This window comes from Electrona antarctica, assembly GCF_951216825.1.
Source record: "Electrona antarctica genome assembly, chromosome: 7".
Lineage (NCBI taxonomy): Eukaryota > Metazoa > Chordata > Actinopteri > Myctophiformes > Myctophidae > Electrona > Electrona antarctica.
The window spans coordinates 18435609-18450291 of NC_136812.1; the positions used below are offsets into that span (position 1 = coordinate 18435609).

The 14683-nt window shown below is 44.4% G+C and overlaps 1 protein-coding gene across 1 annotated transcript in view; it reads right to left on the minus strand.

The window, feature by feature from the left end:
• hcn2b (hyperpolarization activated cyclic nucleotide-gated potassium channel 2b) overlaps positions 1-14683 on the minus strand; it is a gene marked incomplete at its 3' end in the record, with an annotated part of 51873 nt that overhangs the window by 18813 nt on the left and 18377 nt on the right. The gene's annotated exons all lie outside the window — the stretch shown is intronic.

Genomic DNA, 14683 nt, shown 5'->3' on the forward strand with positions numbered 1-14683 from the left:
AGTCTGACGTCAATATCGGTAGAGGGCGCAAGTCCACGGGTTCATGTACTTTTTATTTGCATTGTAATCCCCATAGGAGGATTTTAGATCGCCTCATATAAGAACTGTGTTTGAAAAATAAACATGTCATCCCGGGCCGTTTCACCCATATGAATATGAAGAATCAACTGACTGAGAGAAAACGCTAATGTTACTGCTGCTGAATTGAGTTACATTTTCGCTAGAAACAGACGGTATCAAATATGAGTGACTGACGGTCGTAAACGACACAGAGCCTCCCCGACAATTTCGCAGAGACACTTCGTTTATTTTTGTTCAATGCTTATATGAGATGATTTTAAGATGACCCCATGTTATTCTCCATAGAGAAATTACTTCCGTCAACCAGGGGATGAGCGAGTGACGTCAGGACTTTGGCGTTCTATTGCATACTAGGTTCCCAACTTGCATCGTTCCCAAGTAGGCCCTGTGGCCGACGGGCACAGGTCTAGTTGGTTTAATGATGAGTGGCTTTGAGCCGAGTAAACCAGTGGCCATATTGGTTTCATCAAAATGCAGCAGTGGCAGTATTTCTATAACCTGTCTCCGCCAGATGGGGCAGCAGAGAGTACACTGGGTTCCCCCCCTCCTGCTCCCATCTGGGAACTCTCAGGCAGACTTGATGCTCCGGCCACCAAACGGCCTGGCCAATCAGCAGCAGCTAGAGGCGGGATCAAGGCAGCACTGTGTATGCCTTGATCCCGGTTAGTATTTCTAGTGCTGTGTGTAGATCATGTAAAGTCGCACGCCAATCAATCATGTTTAAAGGGATTTCAAAAAACTTTTGGTAATTTTATCGTCTACTCAGGCTTTTGTGAACACCCCAGGCCGTTTTTAAGTTGTTTGATTCAGTATTTACTATTTAGATATTTGATATTGATTTTAGCTGCCCCACCCCCTTCCTATACAAACCTATACATACAAACCCACTTCAGACATTTTTAACCATGATAGATTCATTGAAAACACCCGTCCTTGGTTCTGGTGACTGATATTGATATTGTTTTTTCACGTACTATTTTTTTTTTAAATACTTTTTAGATTTTTTATAGATCCTTATTCTTTTCATTTCGCAAAAAGACAATTATTATAAATAAAATGAAAAGAGCACACGCCCATCAACTGTACATGGACGGTGCCGCAGAGGAGAGGGTCAAACTTAGAAATTCCTTTGAAATTCCTTGGCGCTCACAGAAACTCAGTCTCACACATGGGATGTACGTACACACCACCTAAGCTAGTGAGGAAGGCATAGCAACACCTCTATCATCTCAGGAGACTGCAAGTCATGGTGCTACGGATCATTTACAGAGGTCCCGGCCACCTGTTTTTATACATTCAATGACTCCGTCCCATCAAAAAGAAAAAGGCCAAGGGAACTAGGAAAGAGGACCACCTACATCCAAACCTAACAAATGCTTCCGTCAATAACAATGAAGACAGTGATGTAGTGGTGACGGGTGGATCCACCTCATTAAGTCAATCAGGGGGGTAATCGTAACATTCACTTTGCAACAATCTCAATTAAACTGAGAAGTCTCTCTCTCTTTCTTTCTCTCCCTGGGAAGATGCTGAATTTTATTGACTTTTCCATTTTGCTCTGTAGTGACTGTGTCACTTAAGTCAATGAGCTCAGATGCCCTCATATTCACCTCAGTCACACAGCTGTGAGCTCTTAAGATGAATGTGTGAGCAAGTTAATCCAGCCGCAGGGAGAGTTTATGCTAACAGTAGAGAGTGCAACGTCAAGGAGAAGAAATCACTAAAATGTTGCACTTTCCTTGACTCACCTGCACACGTGAGACTATTTACACTAAGGCCAATATTCTATGTGTTACTGTTCTGTTGCCGCACCTCATTATGTAGTCATTGCAGTGGTTCTCAAACGTTGACCCCCAGTTCGGTATGCATTAGGCCACAGAATTGAAAAAGACTTAAGGGTCGAAACGTTATGTAGTATCATCAGCTGTTTGTTGCAAATTAATAACTATTTGGAGCATTCAAAAGTGAGTTGCTGCAGGCTCCCCGCTCCCGCTTTGTTTCTTAGGCCACGGACCCCGATTAACTGACTGAGAGTGACGTGTACAGATTTGCACACACCCAGAGTTACAGACTGGTATGGGTCCATTTGGTTTGTTCCTAACTATCAATCATTCAGATGGGGACCCCCTGGAACCCTTCCAAGGATCCCCTGGGGGTCCCGTCCAGAACCTACTTCGAGAACCACTGATAGAGAAGGAGTAGTTAAAAGCAGTGGTGATCCTCATTGCAGTTTGACAGTGAACAGGGCCATGGGCACAGTGAATGTCAACTCCACTGTCACTGCATAGACTCATACTCAATCACTGCTAGCTAGGGCTCTGGTCTGACAGCACATTACATTAACACACACGCACGCACGCACGCACCCACGCACGCACGCACGCACACACACACACACACACACACACACACACACACACACACACACACACACACACACACACACAATCAGGATCATGCCCCATTTCATCCATCTCTTTTTAATGGCATACAAAATACATACATGATGACAAATCCCCCCATGACAGCCCTTGTGTACAGTAATATCTATGTAATACATTACATATGTATACTGTACATCATCTCATTCCGGCCAATTCGAATTTGCGTCCTCACCTTCGTCTTCAATGTTTGTGTTTACGCAATGTTTGTGTTTACACAAACACTCAAAACTGGCCATTCATTATCAATGGCATTTAATGTTTGTGTTAGGACAATGTTTGTGTTTACACGCACCCTCAAAGCTGGACATAGGAGGGGCTAGCGCCCCTCAAAAATGTATATTCTAAACCCAGAGTGAAAATGATTGCGGCACGTAGCCACAGAGAAAGAAGTGTTCATTCATCCATTTGTTCAAAGAGGTGTAACGCAAACCAAACCTTTTGAGGTTGTCGGCTGCGGGTGGAGAACCGAGAGAAGATCAAAGTAGCCGCACACTCATAGCTTCAGTCCCCAAAGTCTTGTTTTATTAGCGGACGAGAGGGAGTAGAAACAACATGTGACTGAAAGGTCACCTGTATGCTTCTAGTCTCAGTCTTGTTTGTAGTACCCTGAGGAAGGCAGCGTTGGCTCCTTTGTTTTTACTCAGGTAATAAAATTAGACTTTGGCACTGAAGCTAGTATGAGTGTGTGGTTGTTTTATGTTCTCTCAATTTATCCACGTGTAACACTCACTGGGAGTGTACAAATGTAATCAAATGGACCTGTAAGTGTAAGGCACGATTTTACAGAGTACAGAAGCTGCAGTGAGACCCCCCTACAGTGTTTATATAATTTATAAAACTAACAGATTTGGTACATTTCTGAAATCCAATCTGTTCCTCACAGCATGTGGACTTAGGCGAGGGAGAGTGGAGGCAGCCATGGGGCTTTTTATGGGATATAAGTTGCTGCTCGGTGCCGTACACGCATGATGCATGGCTGTCAGTGTAAGGCTTAAGCTGCCAATGTGGGAGAGGGGCAAATTGAATTGGCCCTCCTATTAATGGGCCATGTCACTGAGTGTCAGGGCTCAGGATGTGACAAGATTTACAGTATATCTCTCTCTGTGTGTGTGTGTGTGTGTGTGTGTGTGTGTGTGTGTGTGTGTGTGTGTGTGTGTGTGTGTGTGTGTGTGTGTGTGTGTGTGTGTGTGTGTGTGTGTGTGTGTGTGTGCGTGCGCATGTGCGTGTTATTATGCCTGTAAGTGAGCACCTGTGTCCACACACACACATGCCGTGCCAACATCACTCTCACACACACACACACACACACACACACACACAAACACACACACACACACACACACACACACACACACACAACATGCACACAGTGAACATTGTGTGTCCATTGAAGTGGACTCAGGGAGAAAGAAGATGTGTAGTAAATCACACACATGAACAAACGTATTTGAAAATAGCCTAGAATGATTCAGACAGTGATGCAAATTTATTTCACACAACACTTCATACGAAATGGTTGAACTACTAAAACTTACATAATATTCAATTCAACTTCCAAATATAACGAAGCCACCCTATTTGCATGGCTATTCTCATATTAGTCTCGAGTATGAGTTTTGTGAAGGTTTATTTGCAGCACTGTTCCCCTTTTAAATCTGTCAGATCACACTAGCTTTGTTTACATAGTGACTCATTGTGAAGACGTGGAAGACGTTTCATCCTGGTTTAGAAGTCAGGCAAGTACACAAAGACTCTCAGTCGTGATGTGTTTTTGTCTCTTGTCCTTATTTCTTGCTCTTATTTGCACTGCAAACTTTTACATTGAAAGGCATGGCAAGCAGCTTGCATTTACCCTTTTCTATAACTATTAGGAGCAGTGTGCACTAGTATTAATACAGCATCCGGGTTCCAGTTCAGAGATGTCTTGCTCAGGGGGTAGAACAGCTAGGGGACCTTCTGATTCCCAGACAGCCTGTCTCGCAACTCGGCTATAGCTATATATCTCTTGGTACCTCTTATATGGAAAGAGAAATTTAAATTAAATTACCACAAGTTTGTATTATTTTACCTCAGGAAGTGTTTCAGAGGTAAGGTCTCGAGGGCATTAACCCATAGCGTGCAGGAAACGGTTTTCTCCGTAGTTCGAATCCCAACGGTCCGGTGCGGGACACGTAGATGGCCGTTTAGCGCATGTTTTTATTGATTACTTTCAAACTTTGTACACACCCGGACAATAGCTCAAGCAGCCCTGATTAATCCCACAACCCTCCGGTCATGTGAAAAAAAAAGAAAAGAAAAAGCCTCTCCCCCTCCCTTCCTGAAAACAGGACGGGAGGGGCGCAAATGCGCATTATGTAGACTAGTCTCTATCACACAATGGCTGCCCCCATGCGAGCGTACTCCAGTCAACAGAATCACATTGCATAATCGGCTCGTATCCACCTCTGCCAATCTGCTCCTGTTTCTCCCTCCCCCCTCCCTCCCTCCTGCTTGTTTCAGGGGAGGGAGGGCTCCTGTTTGTTTCAGGGGAGGGGAGGCGTCTTATGTCTCGTGTAGTGTCTGTCGGAACATGTCATGTTCCGGCTCCATGATGGACACGGATCTAAAGTCGGGTCTCCTTTCCTTCTCCATACTCGAACAAACAAGAAAACTATCATGGATTGTATCGCCGAGTTCGCCGAGGGACGGTTATTATTTTATGATGATGATCATCGCCGCGGTCAGATGGAACAATGCAAATACACGCTGTTGTGTTACTGGAGGGGCACAGCAAGTCAGCAACACCACCGTCCCTCGGCGAGCCGAGTTGGAACGATACACAGTGACAGACACCTACATAGATGGATAAATAATGACAACACGTCTTTGCATCGTTCCATCTGCCCGCCTGGCGCCTACCCTATACGTCATCATCATCATCTTCATAAAAAATAAACAAAACAGTAGTAACGTAGCCCCGATATGTTCACTCAGTCCCTATGCTCATTCTTTAGCTCATACAAAAGTCAATTACCGACGAAGGGTAGATGGGATCAATGTGTACTTTTTTCCTCGTAAAAGTAGACATTCATGGCTTTCATTCGATGTATAGTATGTATAGGATATTTTCTGTGTTCATTTTTATAACTGCCTGTCAACGTGTGACATAAAACGGCCCCTAGCTCGGCTTTCTGTTCAAGAAGAGTACGTTACTACAAAAGCAGGTGTTACATAAAGGTAAATATCTCCAGAATGGAAGCTGGTAAAATCAATTAAAAGAAAAAAATTGGAGTGGACAAATGAAGCTTTCTTTTGAGGTATGCGGTGTACTTCTCGCTATAAGAGAACATTTGCTGTTGGCCTTGGAAAAGGTTTGGTCGTCCAATGCTATCAGCGTTAGCGTCAGGGGTAATCAGGCTGAGGGAATCGCTGTGTTAAGTGTATTAAGAGGCTGTCCAGGTTAAGGTTAGAGAGTGGTTCATTAAGTCACCGTACGTGTGATGGGACCGAGGAGCTCCGATGGATCAGTGTTGATCACTGGCGTCCCCCAGGGTCACGTCCCTGTCCTCCCTGAGCTATTTACCAGTGTTGACTTTAACACCCCTGAGGGAGAGGAAGCGATGGGGGGAGGAGAAGCAGGAGTGCAGTTACATAATGCCTAACGGTCCCTGTCCGTGTGCGGTGTCCTCTGGCAGATGACCTATCACCCGCCATTCGAGGACGGACGGACCAATCGACGGATCAAGAATGGGAGGGAGAGACGGGAGGTAGGGAAGGGTATTGTAGGCGGAAAAGTGATGAAGGCACCTGTCACCTCAGCGTGAAAGAGGAGATGACAATGGGACAGTAAGCCACTAAGCCACTGAAGCTGCCTTGTTCGTTTTAACTGTGGCATGCTCATGGGAGCATGTCTCTCACACACACACACACACACACACACACACCGTGAGGTTCCCAGTTCAATCCCGGGCTCCTTGAGCAAGACGCTGAACCGCTAATTGCTCCCAATGTACAGGTTGGTGCCTTGCATGGTTTCCTCCACCATCAGCATATGAATGTGTGTGTGAATGGGTGAATGTAATGCACAATCCATGTAAAGCACTTTGGATAGAAGCACTATATAATTGCACCATTTATCGTACACAAGCAGCCATACTATAAAACTAAACCTAACCTTAACTAATTCTGTTCCCAGTTAGACATACATCCCCATGCAGTCAACTGGTTTGATGTCCACAATTTGTCCTAGAATGTAGCCTACTGTATGTCAGGAATACACACGCAGCCACGCAAGCTCGCACACTCACACGTCTACCCATTTCAAACCAATACTTATCCAACTGTCAGCACAATATTTATTGAGTTAGCAGACATACAGGAAGGCTGGGCCATTACCGTTTTCAATTAGTGTGCGCACGTGTGCACATGCATAAGTGTATAATTTCTGCTTGTACATAAAGCAGCGAGGAAGTAGGAACACTGTATTATTACTCCATCTGTTGTAGCATAATTTGCTAATATTAGTCCCTGAAATTAGATTCTCCAGGGGTGGGATGATTGCCTGTCTTTGTTTGCATTTCCAATCAGATTCCATCATACAGTACATACATGAACTTGCTACTAGTAGACAACATAAGCACATTCTGTCAATGGCGTTTTTTAGGCTACATCTTGTACAATTTTTTTCCCCGGGGTCTGTAGGGACAGTTCCGTCTGTCTTCCAGACTGTTATCTAAAGGTAAATGGCACACTGCAGTCAGCAGTATAGAGCGCCGTGGTTCAAAATGATGAAACAAGACTCATGATGAAATGAATGATGAAACAAGACTCACAGTCTAAAAGCCCTGCTAGCGAAGGGACCCCTAGAGATCATGACCTAAGTGTTTAGAACAGATCAACATTGGCATCCTTAGATCCACTAGGGGGCTGAAAACATGCATCTAAAAGATGCCATCAGTAGAATGCAGGCTGCTTGTCCATAGTGTTTTGATGCAATGAATGCAGCATGGCCCTTTTTTTACTGTCAATTACGCACCTCATGAAGCGTTGAATTTATAGAGGCCTATCTTTTTTTTTAAGCCTAAGCCAATAAATTTCTCCCTGGAAATAAAAACGTCTGGGTTTCCGAGGCTAATAAATTGATGACCGGTGGAGTCTCAAACAAGGCTTCATGGGCTGTGTGATAGAAAGTAAGTCATTTTTGGGTGAACTACAACTTCAATTTCATGTTTTTACAATAAAACTATAATTTTTAAATACTAAGTTGTAGCCAGCCAGGGCAGCAACTATCCAGCCCCATGGCTCGGAGATGAGACCCATGGCCATGACACCATAGATAGACCTCTCATATGCCCATAACTATGGACTGGACGGAACAGTTTTCTTTCCCCCGACTCTACAAGAGTCTACTTTCAAAGCGATCGGTCGGTGGATCGGTGTGAAGAATACTTAAGCAATATTACACGAGAGGGCCGTGCTTTACTGTGATTATTGGCACGACAGTGATGCGGTCAGGAACGAGTTGTGTTGCGCAAGCACCACTGAAGTGCAAATAATTACGTTAAAGCACACCCTCGAGTGTAATATTGCGATTATACAACAGTTACCAACAAAAAAAAAACACATCAAAATGAATTCATATTGTGGGGCAATTCACTATCAAAATAAAAAGTTATGTTTCAACGTCTGTTTGCCTGTAAATAGAAGAGTTCATTTGACTGAGACATTATATAGTCCCCTGCGCTCTGAGCCTCAGGCTCTGTCTCATCAACACAGCTGAGCTCTGAGCAGTGCAGTGGGAGGAATTCAAGATATGCTCCATTGTACAACCGTGTCGTGTGGCCAAAATAACTGATCTTACAACACGTTGCGCGTTGTTGTGTGCCGTGTGAACTTGTAGATTGGCTATTTTCATTGCCCAAGTAGTTGGCTTGGCTGTACTGACTTCATTCCTAGACATTTCTCAGTTATCGAGGACTTCTTTTGACAATGCAACATATCTCTCGTTGTTTGGTTTTGCGTTCTCCTTCTCATCCTCTTCTTCCAAGTAGTAAGTCCACCAAATAAATAACAATTAATAATATAATCCATTTCTGAACGGGGTACTGGCTGTTTGTTGTTTTTGGGGTTCCCTCCAGTAGGCTAGGACGGCGCGACGCAGGCACGCAGCTGTTCCATATCCAGCCATCCTTAAAAGATTGAAAACGATCAAGGGAGAAGGGGTGGTTTAAAGTCATTAATGCATGCCTGCGATGCTGCAGGAAGGGCGAGTTCTGAAAAGAAGCGCAGAACACCACTCGAGTGTAATATTGCAATTATACAACAGTTACCCTTAAAACTAAGATAATCGCTAAGACAATCATATTTTTTTTATGACAGATGTATAGCCACTATTACCACAAATGTCCCAAGAAACTAGCTAGCCTAGCCACCGAGTCTGCTGCGCTCTGGGAGAACAGAACAGGTGATTTCTTTGTTTTGATTAGGTGTTCCATCATGCTCATTTGAAGCATGGCTAGACGGCTGTTTCAACCAATCAGATTGCTTTAGACCTGTTGTATAATACCATTTAACTCATTTCTACCAAGATCTTTTATTTATTGTCTCCACCAGGCCGAAGGCATGGGGAGAGAGTATGTTTTGCACTCCGTCCGTGTGTGTGTCCGTCCGTCCGTGTGTGTGTCCTTCCGTCCGTCTGTGTACAGCTAATCTCCGGCACCGTTAACCCGGCCGATGCCAAACTTTGCACACACACTCCCTGGATGCCAACGATGAACCTCTGCCCCACATTTTCCAGAACGGCCAGTTATAGCGCCACCATGAGGCAGCTTTTCACATTTTTGACCTACAACTGCACCGATCTGCGTGAAACGTTGCATGCACACTCCCTAGAGGCCAAGGACAAACCTTTGACCTGCATTTTCCGCATCTGCCTTTTATAGCGCCACCAGGAGGCCGACTTTTGTAAAACACATTTTTTGATATTACTCCTCCACATTCTGTCCAAAAATCTCACAAATCGTTACACAGTATCTCTATGGTCATGTGCTCAAGTTGGATCTGTCCGATATTTCATATTCCATCCTAATTGGCTATAATTGGCTTTCACAGTTTGCAAGATTGCCCCGTTTTGAACAATAGCCTCAAATCATGAACGCAGCATGCAATTTACGTGAGATCTTTCACACTTTCTCTTACTAGGCTGAGGAATATATCCCACCCTTTTCACATTGGCCTGTTATAGCGCCACCAACAGGTTGATTTTTGCAAAACACATTTTTGGAACAAAATGCCTCAAATCATCAAAAACAAAAAAAAACATCCTCCTAAACATCCTTGCCAAACATCACACACACTCCTATCCTCCTGGTGGAGACCTGTGCCCGGAAGGGCACTTTTTCTAGTTTATTTATTTATTTTTAAGAAAACTTTTGTTTATTGGGTTTCTTTTTTCACAGAAGTGTTAATATTCAAAGTTGGTACTATACCGAAACGTAATAGCTTCCTCCAGTGCAAACCATCGGATACACAATTAACAGTAAATAATAACAGTAAACAGATTGAATTATCACCCCAAGGCAATTAAAGGCCATGATCATTTTCAATTAGAGTGCATGCGTGTGCGCACATACTGTACATAAGTATATGATTTCTGCTTGTGCGTAAAGCAGAGAGGAACACTGTACTTCTCCATCTGTTGTAGCATCATTATCATCTGGCTGTCTTTGTTCCGTACTGTGTTTTTGTTTCCAATCAGACTCCACGTACAGCACCATGAATCTGCTAAACACACAAGGACTCACATCGCATTGTGTGCATTCTGATAAAGCAAAAGAAAAACGGACGCATTTGGCTAGCACACAGTACACAGTTACAATCTGCATCTGCCGCTGGCGACGGGCGTCTTTGGATACAGACAGGAAGATGTTTTCTGTCCTGCAGCTATTATTACATTTCTTTCTCCATACAAAGGACACACTAACTGTTTACTCTGTGCTGTGTCAACATAACTGCATGCTGTCACTGGCACTGGCACTTAGACTATCTTGTGTAAAGAATCTTTTTTATGTGGATCTGCGTAGGTAGTCCTGAGCTCCAGACTGTTATCTAAAGTTTAGAGTTATTGCAGGCTGCATTTAGCATAAGAGATAGACCATGGTTGAAATGATGAGACAAGACTACTGATGAAATGAATGATGAAACAAGGCTTATAGGCTAAAGGACTGCTGGTGTCCATTACTGACCTATACAGTAAGTGGTTTGAATGGGCCAACACTGCCATCCTTAGATCCCCATGAACACTCTCACTGGTGGGACTGAAAACATCTAAAACTGGAAGTCAATCAGTTATATCTTGCCATATGGCAAACTGTTCTTCAATTTTTTGTAGTGTTGCATCGATTTAGAATGTATATGGATCTTTTTGTGATAGGCACAGCTAAGCTAGCGTGCCTGGCTATAAACAGCCACTGAGCCCCAGAGCAGGGCAGGATGTGGGGTGAGCTGTCCTGCTCTGTCCTAGGCTGGACACACAGTTCATGGCCCATCCTTCATCATTTCACTGCTTCACATCATGGAGGAAGTGGAGCGTGAAGCTGAGGATAGTCCCAGGGTGGGTGATAAGTGATAACTGTGTGAGTCATATGCCACAGAGGGTGCATCTCTACACGCAACTGTTACAGCAACAGATGCACCATAAAGTGGCTTCTGCGATATGCTCTCGATATGCTCTCTTTGCAGTGATTACGATCAGCTTGTTCAAAATACAGCGGCTGTTGATTTGATATACAGTATACAGTAGCCTGCTACAGGGAGCTTTTGGGGCTATTGGTGTTTGTTTACATGAGACTGACTTGAGACCTATTTTGAGAAGAGCCTGCTCATGATATTATACTTCTGGCCGTCAAGCATAGATTAACAGTGATGAAAACAATTACTTTCATAACTGTATAGTGACCAGTTGAGGGATTGCATGTCATGAAAATTATTATTAGATGTATATACTTTAATAATAAACAAATATTGTCCATTTAAAGTGATGCACAGCCAAGCCCGAGATAGATCACAGGATAAACATACATGTTGAGTGGAAGCCAAAAACACTGAGAAAGTCAAAACCCTGGTAGATCTCAACATTAGCCAGATACTTCTGCAAACAACAAAGCTTGATTAGTGTGTGTGTGTGTGTGTGTGTGTGTGTGTGTGTGTGTGTGTGTGTGTGTGTGTGTGTGTGTGTGTGTGTGTGTGTGTGTGTGTGTGTGTGTGACAGATAACATAAGGCACCTCTCTCCACGTGCGTCATCTAGGATCTAAGGAAGCTAACGAGACACACGGCTACAACGACATCATGTCCTTATAAAGGAGGAGTGTTCCTCACTGTGCAGTCCAGTCCGTAGACTTCAGTGCTTTGATCTGCCAGTTGGTGATGGAAGAAGTATACCCCATGTCTTTTACTTCAAAAGCATCAATACCCTATTGTCAGTAATGGAAGGGCTTTATGACGGTGCTGCATCACTGGGCACAAAACAGTGGGGAGAAAGTGAAAAAAGACTCAACTATCACACAAACACTACATAGATTTTAGAAATAGATTAATTGTTTTCATAACATTAGCGTCAGTGCTAAGTTGCAGGTATCATACTTTTAACAGACTACAGGGAACAATCCTAGCTGCCTCTTTTGATTCGTTTATTTTCCACTCTATAACCGAGATTCTCCTATACTTGTATAGGGAACCGTCAGAGAAGTCTATGAAGACTCCTATTCTCCTATACTTGTATAGGGAACCGTCAGAGAAGTCTATGAAGACTCCTATTCTCCTATACTTGTATAGGGAACCGTCAGAGAAGTCTATGAAGACTCCTATTTGGGGAAGCCTTACGGCTTAATCCCTCAACGGAGCTGGTCACGTTTGAGTTTAAGGTCTACCTTTAGATACCTCCTTTCTTATACTTCTAATTGATGTACTAACACTACTGTACTAAATTAATGATCCCTTCTATTCTCTGCACCTTATATGATGGTGATATGACGTCATCCGTTTCGTGACAACACGCTCCGGATCTGCACTGCAGCCATGCTGCTCTGTGTGTGTGCCTGCTACAGGAGAGGGGGCGGAGTTAGTTGCTTTTACAGACAGTTTGAGCCCATGACAACTGGCCACCTGGATGAGTGGGCACCCAGACAACTGGCCACCTGGATGAGTGGCCACCCGGACAACTGGTCACCTGGATGAGTGGGCACCCAGACAACTGGCCACCTGGATGAGTGGCCACCCGGACAACTGGCCATCTGGATGAGTGGCCACCCGGACAACCGGCCACCTGGATGAGTGGCCACCCGGACAACCGGCCACCTGGATGAGTGGCCACCCGGACAACCGGCCACCTGGATGAGTGGCCACCCGGACAACTGGCCACCCAGACAACTGCAGGTCACTTGGATGAGTGGCCACCCGGACAACTGGCCACCTGGATGAGTGGCCACCCGGACAACTGGCCACTTGGATGAGTGGCCACCCGGACAACTGGCCACCTGGATGAGTGGCCACCCAGACAACTGGTCACCTGGATGAGTGGCCACCCGGACAACCGGCCATATATTCCACACAATGGCACACTGGCGAACCATATGTTACACAAATAGATGAATTAGCTAAATTACAATTTGTGCATTCTGTGCAGCCTACGTGCATATAATTTCTCAATAATTCATCATTGAGATTTATTAGGATATTGGTTGCACAAAAATGACCACTTCAGAGTTCAGACTAATCCTTCATAACGTGGCTCGGCTGACTTGTTGAGGCAGTAAATCAAATCAAATCAAAAGAGGCTATCAGTCACAGTCACAGATGATACTGTTAAGTGTGGTGGTGCGTGGCGATGTGTCCGTGTGGTGGTGCGTGGCGATGTGTCCGTGTGGTGGTGCGTGGTGCTGTGTCCGTGCGTCTGTGGTTAAGTGTGGTGGTGCGTGGCGCTGTGTCCGTGCGTCTGTGGTTAAGTGTGGTGGTGCGTGGCGCTGTGTCCGTGCGTCTGTGATTATACTGTTAAGTGTGGTGGTGCGTGGCGCTGTGTCCGTGCGTCTGTGGTTAAGTGTGGTGGTGCGTGGCGCTGTGTCCGTGCGTCTGTGGTTAAGTGTGGTGGTGCGTGGCGCTGTGTCCGTGCGTCTGTGATTATACTGTTAAGTGTGGTGGTGCGTGGCGCTGTGTCCGTGCGTCTGTGGTTAAGTGTGGTGGTGCGTGGCGCTGTGTCCGTGCGCCTGTGGTTATACTGTTAAGTGTGGTGGTGCGTGGCGCTGTGTCCGTGCGTCTGTGGTTACTTGGAACACTGTCTGCCACGGACATCCTTGAGGAAGTTGATTAAGCATTTGTGGAGATCGTTTTTACAGTGTTGAGCTTTTCAGTTCAAATGGTACTGTTTAATGTACATTTATGATAAATTTATCCTTTGTGGCCAGATTGATTGATTGATTGATTGATTGATTGGTTGATTGATTGATTGATTGATTGATGTTCATCTGACATGGACATCACAATCACATTAGACAGACCAGATGCATTGGTCATCTAGCCCAAGTGCTAATTTCCAACACCTGTCCACACTGCATCACACCTGGGGTTCTGATAAAGACTCAGAACGGCATAAAGGGCAGCCAGTAAGTAAATCCACAGGAGGCTTTAAGAACAAAAACAGGGGGGAGATGAATTGTCTCATCTCATCTGTATCTGGTCCATGTTTTTGCTTTTAGTTACCGTCTACACTCTACAAACTTCGTCTTAAACAAGACATTAAATTCCCATTGACAATGAATGGAGAATTTGACGTCATAGTGTCTGAGCAAATAGGCACAAAGTGTCTATTTTACGACCTGATGATGTACGATGAAGAACGCCCCTCACTTCACATAGGTGTGATTTTTTATTAAATGTTTTAGCACTACTAGCATCACTGTAGATGGCAAGGATGTGGTCTACACTTAATATTTTGATATGGAATTCATGTATATTAAATGTAGTCTCATAGGAAAAGTATAAAGCAAACTCATAGGACACGCTAGTATGTCTCTCTCTAATTGGAACTATAAAGTTCCAATAATTTTAACGATGTCTCCTGACAGCAGAGACAGATGCTGCTCTACATAATACGTAATTATTTAGATCAGTCATAACACCATCCTTA